The sequence below is a fragment of the Cupressus sempervirens genome, chromosome 1 (assembly GCF_028749045.1).
Source record: "Cupressus sempervirens isolate cs-2001-9-10 chromosome 1, ASM2874904v1, whole genome shotgun sequence".
Lineage (NCBI taxonomy): Eukaryota > Viridiplantae > Streptophyta > Pinopsida > Cupressales > Cupressaceae > Cupressus > Cupressus sempervirens.
The window spans coordinates 591,809,533-591,833,412 of NC_143118.1; positions in this window are offsets into that span (position 1 = coordinate 591,809,533).

The following is a 23,880-nucleotide window of genomic DNA, read 5'->3' on the forward strand; positions in this document are numbered from 1 at the left end:
ACCACTAACCTAGCTTTAAATATTTTATTATCTTCATCCTCTTCTTCTAACCTATAAACCCATTTATTCTATAAAGTCCTTTTACTTGTAGGCAACTTTCATAGATCTCATGTTTTATTTTTCAGTAAAGAGTCCATTTCATCTTTCATTACATACTCACTGAATGTTTGTATCCACCTACATAGATTCATAATAACATTTAGGTTCACTAGCATCAGTATGTAAAATAGAATAAAAAGAGGGAGAAAATATTTCTAGAGGTCTACTTAGCCATGTTGACCATTTGACAATCACTAGTGTGTGTGGTATTTGTTGTTGCAGTTATTGCACATCATGAGGAATTATTGGAACATCATCTTTTGGAGTATCATCTAGCACTACATAATCATCTTCTTTCTTCTCATGCTGCTGCAATAGATCTTTGTACAACACTTTTTCATTGAATATGACATCCCTGCTTCTTACAATTTTACAATTTCCAAAATCCCAAAGCCTATAACCAAATTCATCAATTCCATATCCAAAAAATACATATTTCTTTAACTTAGCTTCTAACTTGGTTCTATTGTTAGAATTTATATGAGAAAATGTTTCACAACCAAAGGTTTTGAGAAAAGAATAACTCACCTTCTTACCAGTCCATTCTTCCTCTAGAATACCATAGCCCAAAAGAGTAGATGGAACTCTATTAATCAAATATATAGTAGTATTGATTGCCTCCACCCACATGTGTAAGGGCAACCTTGCATGCAACTTATAGTCCTGTTCATGTGTTTAGCCACTCTATTTTCCTGTGGAGTCCTTGGAATAGTTTTCTATCTGTAAATACCATTGATGGAGAAATAATCTTCAAATTCATGACTACAATACTCACCACCATTATTAGATCTAAGAAATTTTAATTTCTTACAAGTGTCACTTTCAACCAAGCATTTCCAAATTTTATTCGAATGAAGTAAACCCGTAATTTTCTAGTTACATCATCAATAAATGTAACATAATAATGAGAGACACCAAGGGAGGCTACTTGAGCTAGTCTCCATACATATGTATGCACAAGCTCTAATGTTTCACTTTTCTTTTCATTCTTAGTCTTCACAAAACTCACTCTCTTCTATTTTCCATACACATATCTTTTATAGAAATCCATATTAACACATTTTAGACATGGTAAAACTTACTTTGAATGAAGTACTTTCATATCTTTTTCACTCATGTGCCCAAGTATATGGTGCCATTGCCTTGTATCAGAATCTATAGTAGTTGTTTTTTCTCCCTATTCAACTACAACAAGTGTTATTGAACATTCATTTTTCTCTAAAACAATCAAAGTAGAAGGAACAATATGACCTATACAAAGATATAAGGTGTCTACTTTCATGCCTTTTGTTACTACAAGAGAACCATTTGAAACCTTCCAATTTTTATCATTAAAAGTAAGTACACAACTCTCATCACTGAGTTTCCTTACTAAAATTAAATTCCTATTTAGACTTGGAACATGTCTTACCTCATGTAGTAGACAATGATTCTCGTTCTATGACTTAATCTTAACTTTTCCCTTTCGAACAATTTGATAGGGTTGATTATCTCCCAAATAAACAAGTCCAAAATCCCCTTGGACATAATCAATGAATTGAATTCTATGAGGTGTAGCATGAAATGAAGCACCAAAATCTAAAACCCATGAATCATCAATACTTTATAAAGAAAGAAGCAAAGCATCCTCTTCAGATTTGTTACTTACCACATTTTCCTCCTTGTTCCCTTTTGGTTTATCTTCTTCATTTCTCTTTTGAGTCCAACAATCTTTCTTCTTATGCCATGGTTTACCATGATACCAATAATCTTTTGGTCCTCTAGATCGAGACCTCTTTCCTATTTTGGAATTATTTCCTTTCTTAGTCATTCTACCTCTTCTTAGTGCATTCAAAGCACTTCCTGATGTAGGTCCACCTAAGGTTTTCCTATGAGTTTCCTCACTCAAAATAACACTAATCACATCATCAAATTTGAGGGTATTAGATCCAGAAATAGAATTACTCATAGCCATTACCAAGCCATTCCAACTTTTATGCAAAGAACACAAAATCAAGAGAGCCCTAATTTCTTCATAAAAATTAATGCCCACAAAAGATAACTGACTAGTAATAATATTATATTCATTTAAATGATTTGTAATAGATCCACCTTTGGTCATATTCATATTAAATAAAAACTTCATGAGAAATACCTTGTTTGAAGTGGAGTGGTTTTCATACAATTTCACTAGGGTTTGCATCAACTCTTCCACCGTCTTTTCTTTTGTAATGTTAAATGCCACTAATGGTTCCAAGAATAATCAAATGCTTCCAAGTGCCTTTCTGTCTAAAATCTCCCAATCCTCATCTATCATAGTTCCCTATTTCTTGGATTTTACTTCCAATGACTTCTATAAGTCCTTTTGATAAAGATAGTCCTCCATTTTCATCTTCCATAACTGAAAGTTCTACCCATTAAAATTCTCCACCTTTAGCTTACCCTCATCTACCATTGCTCCCACTCAACCACAACACTCCCAATCAACCGTAAAAATAAATAAAAATACTGTCTAGCTCTAATACCACTTGTTAGGATTAACCTCAGACAAAAATAATAGCTATATGCAAATATAACCAATATCATAAAATAATATATCACATAGAAGAGAATGTAATACACCAAAATTTAACATGTTTCACCCAATCCATAGGCTATGTTCACCAATAACAAGTCCAATATTATTATTACCTTTTGATAAAGATAGTCCTCCATTTTCATCTTCCATAACTGAAAGTTCTACCCATTAAAATTCTCCACCTTTAGCTTACCCTCATCTACCATTGCTCCCACTCAACCACAACACTCCCAATCAACCGTAAAAATAAATAAAAATACTGTCTAGCTCTAATACCACTTGTTAGGATTAACCTCAGACAAAAATAATAGCTATATGCAAATATAACCAATATCATAAAATAATATATCACATAGAAGAGAATGTAATACACCAAAATTTAACAGGTTTCACCCAATCCATAGGCTATGTTCACCAATAACAAGTCCAATATTATTATTATCTAGTGATCATAATTTTTAATCCCTTACAGCTCAATATTGCTACAAGAAGCTACAATATCACCATTACATTTTGAAATCCCTATCCCTAAGCCTTTTTTATACAAGCTTTTTCTACTTACAAAATTAGGGCTAGAAAAAGTCATCCAATAGGAAAAATGGTAGTTGACACCTTTTACAATATAAAGGAATTTTTGTCTTTGAGGGTGTTGTCCCCAAAAACCCCCATGGGGGCATTGCCCCTTGACCCCACCCTATAATGTAATAGGGAGTGCACTTGGGGCATTACCCTAGGACCCTATAGAGGTGTTGCCCCCAAACCCCTATAGAAATAATGTTGGGAGAAAACCACATTGAATAAACCTCTAAGTCTGATTAGGCTCCATGTCAAAATAGTTAGATGGTGAAGTGTGTGATGATATGAAGGAGAAAATAGTCTATTCATACAATCCAAGTGTGAATGTGTCAAAAACATTTTGCTATTCTAGAATAGAGCAAACAACCTAGTTAAGAAGTGAAGGATAGAAAAGCTTTTTTAGATAGGATATTAGATCCGATTGGAAATAGTAGTTCCAATATTAGCTTATCAAAGAAAAATGAGGATCAGGTTGTGAATCAATTTTAACACATCAAGTCAAGGTAAATCTCTTAACACAGTGGTCTTAACACATCTTTTACAAATCTCCTAATAGAGTATTTACTTTGTTATAAGTGTGAAATTCTCTAACACAGTTAGATCCAATAGTCTCAAAATATTTTAATTGGGAAAACCCCTCACAAGGTAGATCATTGATCTGGTCAAACATTGTAACCCTAATTGGTTAACTTTATTATTATACTAGTGAAGATTTTTAGGTATCATCCCCACACTGGTTTTACCTTCATTCTAAAGTGTTTTTGGGTAAGAAAAATCTTTGTGTCATGGGATTACTTTTCATGCATATGAATGATAGATTAGATCTATATGCTATTTTAGTTTGATTATATAAGTTATGCATGCATAAAAAATTGGATATGAGATGGTAAATGTGATGAATGAATTATAGAATTGTTCAAAAGGTTAAAAGTGTTATAGATCCTGATTCACCCCCTCTAAGTATCTTGGTGTCCAATCAAGACTTCCAATAATTGGTATCAGAGCATAGTTCTCTTGAAGAAGTTTAACAACTTGGAGTTAAGATCTTGGACCTAGAGGCTTTTAAATTAGACAAAACTATTAACAAGAAGGTGATTAAAATTCAACTCTTACTATAGAAACTTGTGACAGCTAGACAAGTTCTGAAGAAACCCTTGAAAAGGAAAAAGGAATTGGCTATTCAAGAAAAACAATTTTCTTATGAAGAAGTTAAAACTGAAGGATTGTTTGAAGAAATCAATCCAAAGGACACAACATCTATAGATCTACTAGAAAAGAACAAACTCCTTAATGAATAATTTAGAGGACTAAAAAGGGAATATGAGATTCAATCAATAAATATATGTGAGGTAATTAATAAAAAGAAGAAATTCAAGGAAGGCAAAAGGATAATGGAAACTAGACTTGAAGAAAGGATATTTGATGTGCAAAAGGTCACAAAAACTTAACTTGACATGATGAATCAACTGGTGCCTTCAAATCAAGAGTTGAAGAGGAAGGAAGCAAAAATAGAAAATATGATGTCACAAAAGGACTTATTGAAGAATGAACTAAAAATTGAAAAAGAGCTTATGGAAATATCCAACAAGCCAAACAAAGCAATGAAATATTATGAAGAACTTATTAGGTCATCTAGCAACACTACTAGATCAATACATTCATTGTCGAAGCAAGGAGAATTATCTAGAAATGGAGAATTAAGAAATGCAAATTCAAAGGAAGAACCAACATGTTATCATAGTGGAAAAATTGGTCATACTTCAAACATATTTTGAAGAAAAAATTATATGCAAAATCCTACACCTAAGTTTACTAGTTATTATTTTTACTATAAGAAGCAAGGACATCAAATACATGATCAAGAATGAAAAATGTGTCTATTGCTCCTAGATTTGATGACTATTGTTACAATCATCAAAAGTATGGACATAGAGCATATGCATATAGACTACAAAAAAAATCTTATTGGACTAATAAAAGGTAGAATCATGCACCTAACAATTTATGTTCCAAGGAGGAAAAGGTTATGAAGGATATTCTTGATCTATATAGTAGAGGCTCTGGTCAACTTATTAATTGGGAAAAAAGCTCAGTTTTCTTTATTAATACTCCAAGGATAGGTAGAGGAAAATTGTGAGGATCCTAGGTTGTGAAGTGGGAAAGCTTCCTTCAACTTATCTTGGCCTCCCTCTAGGAGTTAAGCCTCTTGATTCCTTCTAGAATGAGATTATTGATAGGTTTAGTAAGAAGCTAGTGGGATGGAAAGGGACTTCTCTTAGTCAAGTGGGTAAATTGCTTTTGGTTAAACCTACTCTTTAGAACCTCCCAATGTATGCTTTGAGCCTTTTTGGGATTCCTATAAAATTTGCAAAGAAAATGGAAAAGATTTAGAGGGATTTTTTGTGTACAAGGCTAGAAGGTTAGAATAGATATCCCCTTGTGGCTTGGGATAATGTCTTTCTTCCAAAGTGCTATGGTGGTTTGGGTATAAAAAAAACTAAAGCATCTCAATATGGCTTTCCTAGCCAAATAGATCTGGTGCATCTTTAGTAGTACTAGGGAATGGAGAGATGTCTTCATTTATAAGTATATTAGAAGACCTTCAATCCATTTTTTCCTTAACAATGAGGATATCCTGATAGAGTCTGTTATCTGGAATGGTATACTTAAAGCAAGAGAGCTAGCTAAGGCTAAGGTTGTGTGGAAAGTGGGGAATGGGAATGATATTCTCTTCTTGACTTACCATTGACTACTAGAAGGACCACTTATTAATAATCCTACATTTGAAGCATGGGCAAATCCTTGTATTAGACAGTTTGGTTTGAAAGTTAGTGATTATAGGATTGACCAAGGATGCAAAGACCTATCTGTTATCTCTGAAGATCTCAAACCAATCATGACTATGCTAAATGCTATGGTTATTAATAACAAAAGGGATGAAGTAATATGGGGGGACAATCCTAGTGGTAGTTACTCAGTATCTTCAGGCTACAATTCCCTTTAGAGCCTAAAAGAGAAGCCCTCTTGGCTGAAGCTTGGTTACCTTGGCTTACCCCAAAGATTAATCTCTTTTACTTGCTAGCTTTGCAAGAAAAAATTCTTACACAAGATTATTTGATAAAAAAAATAGGTCACATTATGCCTCAGAGGTGTATCCTTTGCAAGAATAAAATGGAATTGGTCAATCATATGTTTATACATTTCCCTTTCTCAAGGGAGGTTTGGGACAACATAAAAAGTTATTTTAGGGTAAGCAGGTGTAAACCAGGTAATCTTCTAGATTTCTTTTGCCATTGGATAAGCATGTTCAAGGGTTCAAGCTTGCTAGATTTAAGTACCTGGACTTTGCCCCATTTTTGTTAGGGAATCTAGAAGGAAAGAAACAATAGAATTTTTAGAGATAGAGAGGAACCTACTTATGTTATAGGAGAGAAGATTTATACAAGCATAAAGAAAAACTATGAGGTAAGGAAGGGGTGAGACATTGAAAATGGAGGTAATAAGAAGGAGAAAGAAAATGATAGGAGGTCCAAAAGATAGGAGGTGAAATAGTGTATTTTGATGGTGTATCAAAAGGTAACCCTGGATCTTCAGGTAGTGGAGGAATCATAAGAAATAATTATGGTGGAGGGGTGGCAGATTTTTCGCATCCCTTGGGATACCAAACTAACCGTTTCATAGAAGCCAGTGCAACTCATCATACAGTGAAACTAGCTTTTGACATGGGGATTAAAAAATTATGGTTGGAGGGGGATCCTAATAACATTATAAGATGTATTAAAGGAAGCAATCAACCTTAATGGTCTATTGCTAATTTAATTGAAGAGACTCAAAATCTCTTTCAAAATTTTGAAAGTATCCACATCACTCATGTTTATAGGGAAGCTAACCCCATGGTTGACTAGTTTTCCAATGAAGTAGTCAGACATGATAAGGTGATGACTTGGAATTTAGGTGGGAATATTCTAGCAAAAATGAGGATTCTTATTGAACTAGAAAAAATCCAAGTATGGTGGAGATCTTATAGTAATAATGTTAATTTATGGAAGTTGGGGTGTGAGTTATTGTAATTATGGCATTTACAACAAACATAGGTAGGAGGTGAGCTTATCAGTGTCATATCGACACATTTTGTGGGTAGATATTTTCATCTGCCTTTTTTCCTGGGGTATATAAAAATATTTTGGCACTTCTCAAAGACATGAAAACCAAATCTTTTAAGGGGTTCAGAAGGGTTTGCAGAGGTTGGCATTTATGAGAGTTTTAGGGGTGGAGAGAATAGAAATGGTGGAGTAATGGAGTAGGAAGGAGCCTATGGGGGAAGTGGAAAAATGGAAAGAAAGGGAAAAAGTTTGGGAGAAATTGGAGAAGGGAGGTATAGAAAATTATATTGCTAAACTCCATGGCTTAGACCTTGATGTTACTAATAGCATGGTGAACTCTTGGAAGGATGGGAGAGTTAAAGTGAATGGAGTCTCATTTTAGATAATAGAGGAAGTCATTTTCGTTGTGTCTGAGATTCTAGCAAAGGGCTTTAAATTTTATAGAGACAAGAAGCTATCAGTGAATGCAGTTAAAGATTTTACAAAGAAAATGGAGGAGAGGAATGATCTGGTAAAATGTGAAACATATTATGAAATGGACTCCATCAAAAAACTTTGGAGGTATGTTTTACGAGCTATTATAGAGCATATTTCATTGGATACTAGATTTGATCAGGTGGGAACCCATCACTTTATTTTTCTCAACCATTTTCATCATGGCATCAAGATCTATTTTCTCTTTTATTTATTTACATCTACAAACAAGGCTATTATTGGATATAAGAAAAAAACCTCTACTAATCTTGCCCTTAATGAGGAATTATTGCTATTAATTTATGAGCATTTTAAAGCCCAAATTTTAAGAAAATACCCTCAGCCTGTTGTAGAGGCCTCTGAGGACTTAGGTAGCTCTAGTTTTTCCTCTAACACTAAGGATATTGAAAGTATCAGCTCAAAGGGGGAGGAAATATTTTCTTCTGATAAAAAGGCTAAAGAGCTAGAATTTTTTTTTTCCCTCACTTACTATCCCTAGCAGGAAGAGCCCTAGAGGACATGGGCCTAAAATTACAGGCTAGGGTGATGAAGAAAATAAAGAGGAAGGAGAGGATAAAAAATTTGATGATGATGAGGAGGAGACAAAAATTAAAAGGGAGGCTACAACTATAAAGAAAAGGAAGAGGGAAAAACAAATGGATGTTGAGGAGGTTTTGGGGTTAGGGCTAGATATCTCTGCTATCCCTCTTTCTCCTATTCATCCCTAGGAGCAAGAGAAGGAGAAAATTGGAGGAGAGGGTGGAGAAATGATTGTTAAGGCTAGGAAAAATGCATGGAGAAATTTTAATGTTAGAACATCCAAGATGGGGTTTCTTAGAGAGGCAATGAATCCCCAAATTCTAGAAGAAAAATAGGGCCAACTCCAGTTAGAGGAACTCATAGATCTAGCTATGGTGGAAACAATAGACAATGCTAGGGAAATGGGCATGAACCTATTGAATAATTCTTGCAATAGCATGATTGAAAACTTTAGGTCAATCAAATGGCTTTACCATGAATTGGAAGAGGTTAGGGAAAAATTGGCCAAATGGAAAATAGTAGGAAGGAGCCAAGTCCAAGAAATCAAAAGAATAAGGAGGATAGAATCAGTTTAGCTAAGAAGAGGATACTAAACTTGGAGAATTATAATCATAATGTAGTGAACCATATGATCTCCATCCTCAATTCCATCAATGATAACATTCTATCCATAACTAGAATGTTAAAAACTAGAGGATTGCTAGATGATAGTGAAGACAAGGATAGGGAAAGAGCCAAGGTGGAAGAGGATGGGGTGACAGAACTCAACTTTAGTAGCCTAGATTGGGAAGCCCATAAGAGCCAGGAGAAAATTGCAGAGGAGACTCACAAAGTTTTTGAACCTACTCAGATGATGCATGACCTTGAGCAAAAGATAGAGGAGTAACCATGTTTTATTTATTCCTATCTTTAGTTGTTAGTTTACTATTGTTTTTTTGTTAAGTTGGCTTTTTCTGTTCTAACTTCTTTGATGTAAGCTGAACTGGCCTTTTTGTTGGCCTTTGTGTCTGGCTAGGCTTCATGCTTATTATTAGCCATGTTACTTGTTTTTGTTTGTATGGGCTTTTTATGCTTATTATCAGCCTTATTTTTTGTTTTAACATTTGGGTTTCAAGATCCTTGTAAAACCTATTTTCCTTATAAAAAACAATGTATGTTCCAAATGTCACAAGTTTGGACATTCAAGAAAATGTTATAAAACCCAAGTACCAATAGTAAATAAAAACAAAACTAAGGTTCAAGGAAAAGTGGAAATTGATCAAACAAGGAAAGAGGTATATCAAACATTGTAGAAAAAGAAAAAATATGGAAGCAGTGGAACAAATGGAGTTGAGATCACCCAATCTAATGGAGAAGGTGATCACATCATCTCAAACTAAGTAAAGAAGGAATGTATGGAACTATATATCTAATGACACATATTACATTAGTTCCTAACATAAAATATGGTAAAATTCATATTTTCATAAGTAAATATGCATAAAAAAATCTGTGAAAGAATTAGTACAAAAGAATCATGTATATAGACAATGTTAAACATTAGAAAAAAAATTTATATTGACTGAGAATTGCAATATGAACTGAATAATTAAGAAGCTAAATTGGTATATAGGATGAGCTAGATGGAATAGACTAAGTTGTATAGTGAAGACCTAGTATGAAGGCATACTATTGACTAAGACAACTAGCTTCCACCTGCCTAAGTACACAACATTAATGGAGAACCTAAATTGAACAATAGGAAGTATATATCAAAATTTGAAGGCATTATTTATACCTTGCATATAGAATTAGAGAGCACAAAGAGATTTGAGCAAAAAAGAGATCCTAAGGCTATTTAAGAGAAAATATGTGATAAGAAGATTAATCGAGCAAAGATCTAAGTTGTACCAAGTGAATCAAAGGAAGAATTTTTTTGTACCCTAACAAGGAGAAAAATAATAGCTTCATCATCTATGGAAAGAGTCAAGGAGTAGAGGTTAGTAAGATTCAATTGGTAAGGAGTGATGCTTGTCTTCTACTAAAATTTTTAGCCATTCCTAAGATTGCAATGAAAGGTGACTCAATGGATGTGTTATCCTTGATACCACCCAAGGTGATCATGATGCACAATGTGTGGAGTTGCTACTATTTAATATAATTGATTAATTGTGTATTGTATTTGATGTTACATAAAATGTCATATCATTATCAGTTAGTGTATGTTGATCTCACTTGGGAAGTGAAGACAATTTTCTATGTCTACCAAGCATTCTAGGGTTTGTCTAGTTCATAAAGAAATGTCTATCAAGTTCACTTGGGCATCTAAGGAAAGTTTGTGGAAGATGAGCATTAACTAAGCTCACTTGATTAATGAAGAAAATGTTGGATGGAACTAATGTTAATTGAGCTCACTCAATTAGCAAAGGATCTATGCAAGTATGTAGCATTAACTAAGTTCACTTAGCTAACATAGAAAAAATATTTCTAAGTTAGTGTCTATTGAGTAGAGTCGACTAACAAAGGATTTTCTTGTCTTGGCATATTGAGTTCAATTGATTTGATTGTTGTTTCTAGCTGACTGAGAAGATAAATATTAGTTATTGTAAGTTGTATTTGATCCAACTTGATAATAAGAAAGATATAAATAAAAGGTCAAGTTGAGGATTAGAAGATAGAGGATGGATATGCAAATATATTAAAGATTTGATGATTAAAAGAGGAAGAAAATTAGAAGGATAAGTAAAATATCCCTATGGAGGTAAAATGATATATACAATTAGGAAGGATCAAATATACAAGCCAAAATTGAGATTTTTAATCATAAAATTTAGTTGTATCCAAATTAGGTCATGTCATTGTTACTCTCTAACCATTGTAGTAGTGATCTAAATCTCTTAATAGAATTGGCTTAACAACTATTCATAAATCCTCTAACAAGGCCATCCCTAATAGGGTAATTAAATCCTCTAAAAAGGTCACACCTCATAGTTTTTTTTGTAACCTTTAATAGGATTGGCTCCTAATAGGGCTCACTTTATAAGAGTAAAGAGAGTAACTAGTTGCAAGTGGTGGTTTTTCCCAAATTGGGTTTCCACATTAAATCTTGGTGTCTAATGTGTTCATGATATCTCTTCTATGTGTTTTCAAATAAGTTAAAGTAATGGTAATTACATATAACATCTTAATATTTGCATGCTAATTAATTATCAAGAAATTATAGTGTCTATTGAGTTACAAATTTTTTTTGTTTGTTGACATCAATAGAATCAAGTTTTGACGGAATTATTTTGTACTAACATTTAAGGGATCTAGAATTTATTTTAGTGGTAACTGATTCACCCCTCCCCTCTTAGTTACTCCTCATATATTTCTAACAATTGGTATCAGAACTTTTGTACTTGTATAGAAGGTTTCAAGGACCTAAGCTAAAGATTAAGATGTCTTACAGAAGAGAGATTCCCAAGTTGAACAAAGATAATTTTGTAGCATGACAAAGAATTATGAGGTTACATTTGGCTACTATTAGTAATTTTGGTTGTAAATATCTTGATACTAAGTACAAAACTCTCACTAAAACATCATCTATAGAATATATTTTTGAAAAGAAGAATTATAACATCATGATGATTGATATTACATCTGCTCTCAGTTATGCTAAATTTGATGAAGTAAAAGACTACAAAACAATGCATGAAATGTGGACCAAACTAAAAGACATCTGTGGAGGAGATGGCAATGTAAGAAGGGCTAAAGAAAAAAGTCTCAAAGGTCATTTTTATCAAATGAAAATGAGAGAAGATGTAAATATTACAAAATATGTGGAAAGAATCAAAGAAAGTATGAGCGCAATCAAAGCATCTGGAGGAGACATTGATGACAATATAGTTGTAAGCAAGGTACTCAGAACTCTTCCTCTTATTTATGCAATTAGAGTATTAGCTATTCAAGAGATGAGATTTGATTCAAATAAAAAAATTAACTTTGGATGCTCTAGTTGGAAGATTAATAGTTTTTGAGTTAGATAGCTATGATAACTATGTTCCTAGTTCCAAAGGTATTGAGTTTGAGTTTGAAGCTAAACTCTTAAGAAAAGGAGTAGGAAATCAAAGGCTAGTCAATTAGAGAGTGAACAAGGAAAAAAAGAAGAAATTTTAGATAGTGATCTTGAAGTTGTTGAAGCCCTACTTGAAAGAAAGTATTCCAATGGTAGAGGAATGTACAAAGGTAAGGTTCCTCTGATCTGTTTTTCTTGTGAAGAAGTTGGTCACATTATTGCAAGGTGTCCAAACAAAGAAAACAAGGATGAAAAAAAAAAATTAGCACAAAGGTAAGAAATATTTCAAGAACTACAAGAACTACAAGGACAAAGGTAAGAATTTTTTTTTTATGGCTAAAGATGTTGATAACAATGAATATGAAATGGTATATATTGTTGTAAATGATGAGTCTAACGATGATAAAATGGCACTTATCTCTCATGTTAGCAAAAATGATACATGGATTATTGATAGTGGCTATTCACATCACATGACTAGAGATAAAACAAAATTTGAGCACATGGAATATTATGATGGGGGTAGTGTGAGATTCAAAAACAATGAACCTTGTAACATAAAAGGAAAAAGATATATTTCTTTCACTAAAGAGCTTGTATGTGATAATTCTTATTTGGTTGAAGGATTAAAACATAATCTATTCAGTGTGGCACAATTGAATAAACTTGGATTTAAGGTAGAATTCATGGATGAAAAGGCCAAATTACTAGATGGGAAAAGAAATTTGGTTGGATCTAGCAAGCAAAAAAAAGCTAATCTATTTTATCCTAATCTCAATGAAAGCTCATGTTTTATTTCTCAAGTAGAAGAAAGTTTGTTATGGCACAAAAGATTATGTCATGTAAACTTTTATAATTTGACTAAGATAAGAAAACATAAAAGAGTAAGAGGTATTCCTACTTTGAAGAAACCTAATATGGGTCTATGTAAAAATTGCCAAATTGGTAAGATTAGAAAGACTAGTTTTAAAAGAAGAACTATCATTCAGAAGAAGTCTTAAAGATTGTGCACACAAACTTATATGGACCTATTCGAATAAAAAGTTATAGTGGAGAAATTTTTTTCATTCTTTTTGTTGATGATTATTCTAGAATGATGACTGTAATGTTTCTAAAGAAAAATTTGAAGCTTTTCAAAAATTCAAGTGTTACTTGGCAAGAGTAGAGAAAGAATCTAGAAAGAAATTGAAATGTTTGAGGTCAAAAAAGGGTGGTAAATTCATCTCCAATGAATTCAATGAATTCTACATTGAAAAGGAAATTAAAAAGAGAAGTATCATCCCCTGGTACACCTCATCAGAATGGTATACTTGAAAGAAGAAAAAGATCCATCATGGATTGTGCAAGAGCATTGATGATAGAAAAGAATGATGCAATCAAATACTAAAAGGAAGCTATCAGAACTATAATTCATACCTTAAATAGAGTATGTTGGCACTCAAAATTAAGTTCTCATTTTGAGCATCTATTTGTAATTTTGAGTCAAATCAAGCCCCATAAATGCTTTTAAATGCCTTTGTTCCCTATTATGTCAATGGAATAGTAGCTATACAGAATGCACAAATCTTGGATGAACCAGCAATTTCAATTAAAGCATATGATGTAGATGTCAATGTTATCTTGTGGAATCAAATGGCTAGTTGCACAATAACATCTAGAAGTGATGTTGGAAGCTTTTCCATTTGGGATCTTAGAGCAGCTATGGGAGATTCCTGTGTAACTAATCATACATATCATAGGCATCCTATCACATCTATTGAATGGAGTCACCAAGAAGCTTCAACACCTACAGTATTATCAGCTAACAATCAGTTGATGATATGGGACCTTTCATTAGAACATAATGCATAAGAAGAAACTAACAAAAAAGAACAAAGCCACAAGTTAAAGGAAAAAAGGAGGAAAATGCATAGTAGTAGTTGCAGGGGAGGTGCTAGAATAGCAATGAAAAGAGGGAGCTCGGCTAGATGTGGTAGGAGAGTTTGAGTAGGGATGACATGATGAAGGGTGCCTCATGCTAGATCACGTGCATGAAACATTAATGAAAGGGCAACCACAGAGATTAGAAAGACATTCCATAATGTGGAGAAGCCATTGAAAATAGAGGAATCTGTGGCAGAGAAGGAGTTTCCAATGCATTTTAAAAGCCACCTATGCAAATCAAAGCATGGACCCACATTTTGAAGGTGGTTTTAGCACCAAAAAATATCATAATTTTATCCATCTATGGCTTGGAGGTAGTAATGAGTGCAAGGGAGGTTAACATTTTAAAAGGAGGCTCCAGTTAGAGAGAAGCTGCTAGTTTTAAGAGAAATCCACGCCAAAAATCAAGGAATCTACATGTAGCATACAAGGAAAAATGATGTCATTAGAAATTAAATAATATATATGTGTGCTAGCATGTTAAGATAGGTCAATGAAAACAGTATCTTGGACCCACTCCCCATGCATAGAACATGTAAATGATTCTAAATCATCAGATCAAGCATAAATCGATGATACTCACTAACTCACTATGGAAAGATATGCAAAATTTATGTATAGTGAGGTAGTGAGTGAGGGACCCACCATTGTTCTCTTAAGGGTTGTATCAAATGTCTGCCAAAGGATCAAAGTAAAATCAATGCTTATTGCTAGCTCACTATAGAAAGGTGCTCGAAAGTTATGTATAGAGAGGTAGTGAGTTGATGTCAATTTTGACATGTGGTAGTAGGTCCAAGTTGGTTGTGAGGTGGCAGTCACAAGCAGTTCAAGATGAATTCACCAGATGTCGCCACGTGTCCAAAATTGACGGTGTATACAATCCCACATAATGAAGATGCATGCCAATTAAATATTGTGGGCATGCAAGCAAGTGCCATGTGGCAAGAGGGTCCCGGTGCATGGTGATGTTAGCATGTTTGAGGTTGTCGAAAAAATAAAAAATTTGGCGCCTCGCTACCTTGCTAGCCGAAAAATCTAGGATTTCTAGCTAGCGATATAGCGAATTGCCAAAAAATTCAAAAATTTGGTGAAAGACAAAAGGAGAACATGGGTCCCATTTGTGTGATATGGTGGTTTGGCAATGAACCAGGGAATGTCATGTGGGAATGCACCATAAGAGCTGGAGATGGGATACAAAAGCTTTATGTTCTCACACCCAACGTAAGAGCAGAAGTGGGAAAATGAATGCTCTCTAGTGTTATAGGCCCTATGTATGAGTGGAAGGATATTGCAAAAGCCTTTACACTGCTATGAGTATTGAAATTCCATATGGTTAGAGATGAAAAATATTTGTTCTTCGGTGTTATTAGAACTCATGAAGTGAGGTTATATAAAATATAGTCATAAAGGAAGGAAGGTAGGAATCAAATATTAATATGTTTATTGTGCCCCCGTATGAGCGTAAAGATAAATCAAAGGCTTCTCGATGCTATGGTGAGTAAAAATGTGAAGAAAATGTAAGAGCGTGAGATGAAAAATGAAAGCCTTCGGTGCTATGAGGAGAAGATGGAAAAATTAATAAATATTATTTAATTAATATTTCAAAGGTCACAGTTACTCAAGATTTGATATATGGAAATGGTAGATTGGAGGGAGAGCACGAAGAGAGGTAAAAATGAAGTTCAAATGAAAATTTAGAGAAGATCAATGCATAAAATGAAATATTTAAATAAATTTGAAGTTTTATATAGTTTAGACTATATAATTTAAATTTTTTTCATTTTTAAAGCTCTGCCACAGTCTAGGACCTAATTTTTCAAACTGCTACCACTGGAGCTATTTTTATAAAAAATGGGTGCTCCCATAAACCACCAAAATTGGGAGAATTTAAATTTTCCAAATATGAAGTTGGTTTGTGTACAGGTCTTCATCAGTTCATGTTATAGGTCAGTTTGTGTTTCTTGAGGAATTGGTAGTAAAATAGACAAATTTGATCATTGAGCATTAGAGTTTGTTAGAGGGCAATTTTAAAGGTTTGTTGGGATCTGAATGTGGAGAAAATCAACTCTAAATAGTTTTCTTGCATTTTGAAGGTCATATTGAACTGATTTTCACTTTTACTATGAGTTCACTTTGATATCAAAATCACTTACAATTCTTATCAAGTTTTGAGATATTTGATGCCTTTGAGAGGTAAAATGATCAAAGATTTTGATTCACCTATTGAAGAGAGAGATTAGAGAGAGTCTTTTCATGGAAAAGAGAGGGAATTTTATGTGGACAAATGTCAATTGCAAATTAAATCCAAGAATTTCCCTCTTCATATATATTCTTTCTTTTCCTTTGAAAAAGGGGTTGGTTGGTTTTTAATTCTTAGTTCTAGGAGCTTTGCTCAGGCTGTAAAAACTACACACTGAGCATTTCTCTTATATTGAACATCAATTTATGTATTATGCAGATAGTTCTTGTCTATTATGTGATTTGTGAGTCATTTCTGTACATCTTTCATGTATCTAGTTTCAAGGAAAACAAATAAAGAGTAGCAAAGGGATTTAAATTTAGTTTGAATCATGTCTCCTATTTGTGGATCTATAATCTTTCTAGTTTGTGATCAAAGAGCATAAATTGGGTTGCATTTCATTTAGAAACATATATGATTGAAATATCTTACTAGTGGAACAAAGAGCCATGTAATTGCTTGATGTTTGTCACAGGGTTTGCAATTTTAATGAAAGGATTGTTTGAGTATGAGATTCATTTTGTAGTAGATGTCTATTCACAAGGTGAAAGATAGATTAGGGATCTTGATGTAGGAATTATGTAAAAGATTTCTAGAAGTTGTATGGTTGTAATTCATTTAATTTCCCAATAGATAAGGAACTTATTAGAGATAGGATCATTAGGTTTTGTTGCTCATACCTGGGTTTTTCTGTTATCAACATATTGAATCAATTTTTCCTTTTATGTTGAAAGTTATTCAATGTTTAACCCACACTTAGCTTGCCAGTTTCATGAATCATGTTCTTAGCTATTTCATGCTTGTGATTCTTGGTTAAGTATAGAAGATTTAGGGGTTTTCATTTGCTATTTTGGATTTTGATTATGCTCATTGCATTGGTCACATAATTAGGTCCTAAAAGGTTCACCCGCCTAGGTTTTGCAAAGCCTAAAGAAGAAGAAGGGTCTAGCCTTATAGTTGGCCCAAGACTGTAGTCAAGTGTATCCGTCATAGAAATTTGCTAGCCTTAGATGCATCTATCTAGATTCTTGGTCATTTTCAAAACTGCTAAATCAGGAGCCAACAAAATGGTGACTCTGTAGGGGAAGTTGTGAAGTAATTCATTGTTAAAAGGACAAGAATCTCTAGTGTAAGTTGAATATTTCAGTCCTACTTTTAGTTGGGTTTTGCCCATCCAAGTCACCAACAAAATGGTGACTCTGCTGGGGATTGTATTGAATCTATATGATAGAAAAACCTTGAGAATTTAAAGAAGATTCAATACAATAGGAAGGATTTGCTACAACAGTAGGGTTGCGAGGTGTTTTCCATATCCTTGCTGAATTTTGTGATCCCTAGTTAAGCTTTATTCATGGACAATAGTATGTTGTGAAATTGGATGTAAATTGTGTTCTATGACTATTATAGGTCTATCTTCAATCAATTCAATTTTTGCAAGTGCTATTGAGAAAGTTCAGAGTCAAGAATTGATTTATAAAGTGTAGTTTATTTTCAAGATGATAATGATCTACAAGTTTCTCCTACATTGAAGGTCTGGTTCAGATTTGTCAAGTGACAAATTATGTTTTATTTCTCACATGAGTGAGTCTTGACTCTCAAATCTCTATACCAGTTTGTTCCTAGTTGATTTCATTGCAAAATTTTGAAGGATTTTCAGTTGTATGGGTAGATCTAAAGCTTTTGATAGTATCTTGAAAAGAGAATTTTAAATTCTTGATAAGTTTTTAAGTTCTATTTGCAATCTACTATTATAAGAAATTGAAGTGTAAAAAGTGAATCACAACAGTGATCTCTTTATCCTCTTGAAAGGAGGTGGTGACTCTACAAAGTTTTGACCAGTGGTGTGAAGGAATTTCAGTCTTGCCCCTATGCCAGATCAACAGATCAAAGTTTAGCATCAACACTTGAGGTATTTTGATTTTCATGTTTTCTTTTCATGGAAGTCAAATGTTAGAATTAGTACCTCTATTCAGTGATTTTCAGCACTAGAAGGAAGAGGTAGAAATTTTGTTCTATAATGGAGTCAGATCTTAGATCTGAGATTAGTTTTCCAAATTCTAAGAGTTTAGAAACTGTGAATAATAACATTGCTATGTTGAATATACTAGTCTACAAAAGGATTGTCAATCTTATAAGAATTGAGGTAGGAAATTCTCAAAGTTTAAGTGCCGAACAATGTTATTTAAGGCCTAAATCAGTAATCAGCAAGATGCCTTTTCATTGTAGACCTGAGGAATCTACCTTGCCTAGTGTTTTCCTTGATGTTCTAGTACCCAATTCAGTCAATTGGCCAGCACCTATAAGATTACAAAGGTTTTTGCAAATTGAAAGATTCATTGAAGAGATGGAAAGCGGTGATTATAGATTTCATGTTATTTCTTCAAATGATAATAATGGGTGTGCTGAAAGTTAGCGTAGTAATGAATATAAAAATTCGTATATAAAGATAATTCATCTTCCGAATGTGAAGAGAAGGATTCAAATGTAAGTGAATTAGGTAATTGCAATCAACATAAGGAATATGGATATGAAAGTGAAAATAAATTTGGTTATAGTAAATATGAAGTTGAGAAATTATGTAATAATAGTAAAGGTAGTGATTGCTATGATAAGAGTGAATGTTGTAACAATTCTAATTGTCCAGATTGTTATACTAATGATCTTGTTATCATAAGTTCTTTATGTTATCCGAATGATAATCATATCCAGGAGAAGATTTATGAGGCAGTCTTGTTGAGCCCTAATGAAATCTCTGTTTTGTTGGCTCGTGATTTTGAAAAGCAAGTAAGTGTTTCTAAGGATCTTCATATTTTCCATCATAATATTTCCTCATTTAGTCAAGTTACTTCCCCAAAGTTTGATGTAGAAAAAGATGTAGAATCTGAATTATCCTTATCAAATTTTGGAGGTGTAGATGATAGTACCTCAAATGTCTTTGTACATGATGATTTGTTGGATGCAGAGTATGTTAGTGAAGGGAAGGTTAATGCTATTTCAAATTCTTCTCATATTGGTTTTGCTAAAATTTGTTTTGATGTTTCATGTGATGAAGAAGAAAATAGTGAATGTTGTCAATCTGAAAACGGATTTTCTTTATATGCTAATAATTTTTGCAGAGATAAGTTCAAGGTTTATTCCAACTTTTAGTTAGATGAAGACAATGATTATGATCAGCATAGTTTAGATCAGCACTTTTAGAATGAGTTTTCAATTTTGGTGACTAATCAGTTGCTTGAAGAATGTGAAGAGGTTTTAGTAAAGGATAAAACTGATTTAGTGAATGACATGACTACAAGTAGGCAACAATCAGATTTCACATACTCTTTGCAGCCAGAGACACAAGGTGAGTTGCAAGTTTTTTGTAGATGCAACTTGGTGAATGGTGTAGAATATGAAATTTTTGTGTTTTTGAACAGCATGCATGAATCATTGTTGGATTTTGATTCTTAGTTTAGTTTGTATAATCAAGAGCATGCTGATATACATTTTCATAGTGAGCATGATGTAGAAGTTAATGTTGATTTGTATATGCACTATAAGAATGAAGAGAAATATTTCATTTTGCCAAGTAATATGATCCAAGATGCTAATTTAATTGGTAAAATTGAGAAAGATAATTCTAGCTTACCTCAGAGAGATGTAAATGAGAATCAAGTTTTTGATAGAGGTAAGAAGTTTTGAAAAAATTTCAGTGGCCCGAGCCCATTGTGTGTACATAGTTAGAGTAGTTTCCTTGTTTTCAATAAAGTTGTGCAAGAGGAAACTTTTTGCTATTAGGTGTGTGGTCTACTTCTCCCAGAGATCTAAAATCTTGCCATGCCCACAAGCCCAGATAGAGCCACCATTGGAACTCAAATTTGAGTTCTCATTTTGAGTGTCTATTTGTAATTTTGAGTCAAATCAAGCCCCAAAAATTCTTTTAAATGCTTTTTTCCCTATTATGTCGATGGAATAGTAGCTATACAAAATACATGAATATTGGATGAACCAACAATTTCAATTAAGGCATATGATGTAGATGTCAATATTATCTTGTAGAATTGGCTGGCTAGCTGCATGATAGCATCTAGAAGTGATATTGGAAGCTTTTCCATTTGGGATCTTAGAGTAGTTATGGGAGATTCCCATGTAACTAATCATACATATCATAAGCATCATATCACGTCTATTGAATGAAGTCACCAAGAAGCTTCAACACCTGTAGTATTATCAATTGACAATCAGTTGATGATATGGGACCTTTCATTAGAAAGTAATGCATAAGAAGAAACTAACAATGAAGAAAAAAGCCACAAGTTGAAGGAAAAAAGGAGGAAAATGCATAGTGGCAGCTACAGGGGAGGTTCTAGAACAACAACAAAAAGAGGGAGCTCACATTTATGAAAAATGGAGAGATAGGGCAATCCAAGGCTAGATGCAATAGGGGAGTTTGAGCAGGGATGACATGATGAAGGGTGCCTCATGCTAGAGCAAGTGCAGGAAACATTAATGAAAGGGCAACCATAGAGATTAGAAAGACATTCCATAATGTGGAGAAGCCATTGAAAATAGAGGAACCCACTACTAAGAAGGAGTTTTCAATGCATTTTAAAAGCCACATGCGCAAATCAAAGCATGGACCCATGTTTTGAAGGTGGTTTTAGCACCAAAAATGATCATACTTTTATCCATCCATGGCTTGGAGGTAGTAATGAGTGCAAGGGAGGTTAACATTTTAAAAGGAGGCTCCAATCAAAGAGAAGTTGCTAGTTTCAACAGAAATCCATGCCAAAGATCAAGGAATCTACATGCAACATACAAGGGAAAATGATGTCATTAGAAATTAAATAATATATATGTGTGCCAACATGTTAAGCCAACTTAGTGATAGTAGTATCTTGAACCCACTCCCCATGCATAGAACATGTAAATGATTGTAAATTGTCAGATCAAGCATAAATCGACAATACTCACTAACTCGCTATGGAAAGATGTGTGAAAGTTATGTATAGTGAGGTAGCTAGTGAGGGACCCACCAGTGTTCTCTTAAGGGTTGTATCAAACATCTTCCACAGGATCAAAGTAAAATCAATGGTTATCGCTAGCTCGCTATAGAAAGGTGCTCGAAAGTTATGTATAGCAAGGTAGCAAGTTGATGACATGTGTCCTCAGTCATTTGTGGGCCCAATTTGAAATGCTAGCATTAGAGGAAAGGTACAAATGAAGTTATTTTATTGGGTTGACTGCTAGTGTGTTAAGAGGAAATGTCAGTCAACCTAGTTTTCATTCTGTGATTGTAGGAGTTTTTGAAGATCGACGGTGCAAGCCCACAATAATAAGTTGATCAAGGTTTAAAAAGTGTGGAAATGTGAGATTTTGACACGTGGTAGTGGGTCCCAATTGGTCATGAGGTGGGAATGCCAGTGAGGGACCCACCATTGTTCTCTTAAGGGTTGTATCAAACATCTACCATACGATCAAAGTAAAATCAATGGTTATTGCTAGCTTGCTATAGAAAGGTGCTTGAAAGTTATGTATAGCAAGGTAGCGAGTTGATGAAATGTGTCCTCAGTCATTCGTGGGCCTAGTTTGAAATGCCACCATTAGAGGAAAGGTACAAATGGAGTTATTTTATTGGGTTGACCGCTAGAGTGTTAAGAGGAAATGTGAGTTAGCCCAATTTTCATTTCGTGATTGTAGGAGCTTTTGAAGATCAACGGTGCAAGCCCACAATAATAAGTTGATCGAGGTTTAAAAAGTGTAGGAATGTGAGATTTTGACATGTGGTAGTAGGTCCTAGTTGGTCATGAGGTGGCAGTCATGAGTAGTTCAAGATGAATTCACCAGATGCCAGCATGTGGTAGCGGGTCCTAGTTGGTCACAAGGTGGCAGTCATGAGTAGTTCAAGATGAATTCACCAGATGCCACCACGTGTCCAAAATTGACGGTGTGTGCAATCTCACAAATGAAGATGCATGCCAATTAAATATTGTAGGCATGTGGGCAAGTGCCATGTGGCAAGAGGGTTTCTATGCATGGTGATGTCAGCATGTTCGAGTTTGTCAAAAAACTCAAAAATCTGGCACCTTGCTACCTTGCTAACCAAAAAATCTATGATTTCTAGCTACTGATATAGCAAATTGCTAGAAAATTAAAAAAATTTGCAAGAGACAAAAGGAGAACATGGGCCCCATTTGTATGATATGGTGGATTGATATCAAACCAGGGAATGACATGTGGTAGTGCATTGTAAGAGCAGGAGATGGGATACAAAGGCTTTATGTTCTCATGCCTAACCTAAGAGTGGAAGTGGGAAAAGGAATGATCTCTGGTGTTACGGGCCCAACGTATAAGTAGGAGAATATTGAAAAAGCCTTTATGCTACTAAAAGTATTGAAATGTTGTATGGTCAGAGATGAAAAACATATGCTCTCTAGTGTTACAAGAACTCATGAAGTGAGGTTATATAGCATATAGCCGTAAAGGAAGGAAGGTAGGAATAAAATATTAATATGTTTATTGTGCCCCTATATGAGCGTAAAGATAAATCAAAGGCTTCTTGATGCTATGGTAAGTAAAAATGTGAAGAAAATGTAAGAGTATGAGATGAAAAATGAAAGCCTCTAGTGCTAAGAGGAGAAGATGGAGAAATTAATAAATATTTCAAAGGTCACAGTCAATCAGGATTTGACATATGGGAATGACAGATTGGAGGGAGAGCACAAACAAAGAGTAAAAATGAAGTTCAAATGAAAATTCAAAGAAGATCAATGCATAAAATGAAATATTTAAATAAATTTGAATTTTTATATAGTTCAGACTATATAATTTTTAAATTTTTCATTTTTAAAGCTCTGCCACAATTTAGGACTTGATTTTTCAAACTACTACCACTGGAGCTATTTTTATCAAAAATGGGCTCTCCCATATACCACTAGAATTGGGAGAATTTGAATTTTCCAAATATGAAGTTGGTTTGTGTATAGGTCTTCATTAATTCATGTTATAGGTGATTTTGTGTTTCTCAGGGAATTGGCAGTAAAAAAGGCAAATTTGATCATTGAGCATCAAAGTTTGTTAGAGGGCAGTTTTAAAAGCTTGTTGGGATCTGAATGTGGAGAAAATCAACTCTAAACAATTTTCTTGCCTTTTGGAGGTTATATTGAACTGATTTTCACTTTTACTATGAGTTCACTTTGATATCAAAATTAGTTACTATTCTCATCAAGTTTTGAGATATTTGATGCCTTTGAGAGGTAAAATGATCAAAGATTTTGATTCACCAGTTGAAGAGAGAGATTAGAGAGAATCTTTTCATGGCAAAGAGAGGGAATTTCATGTGGAAAAATGTCAA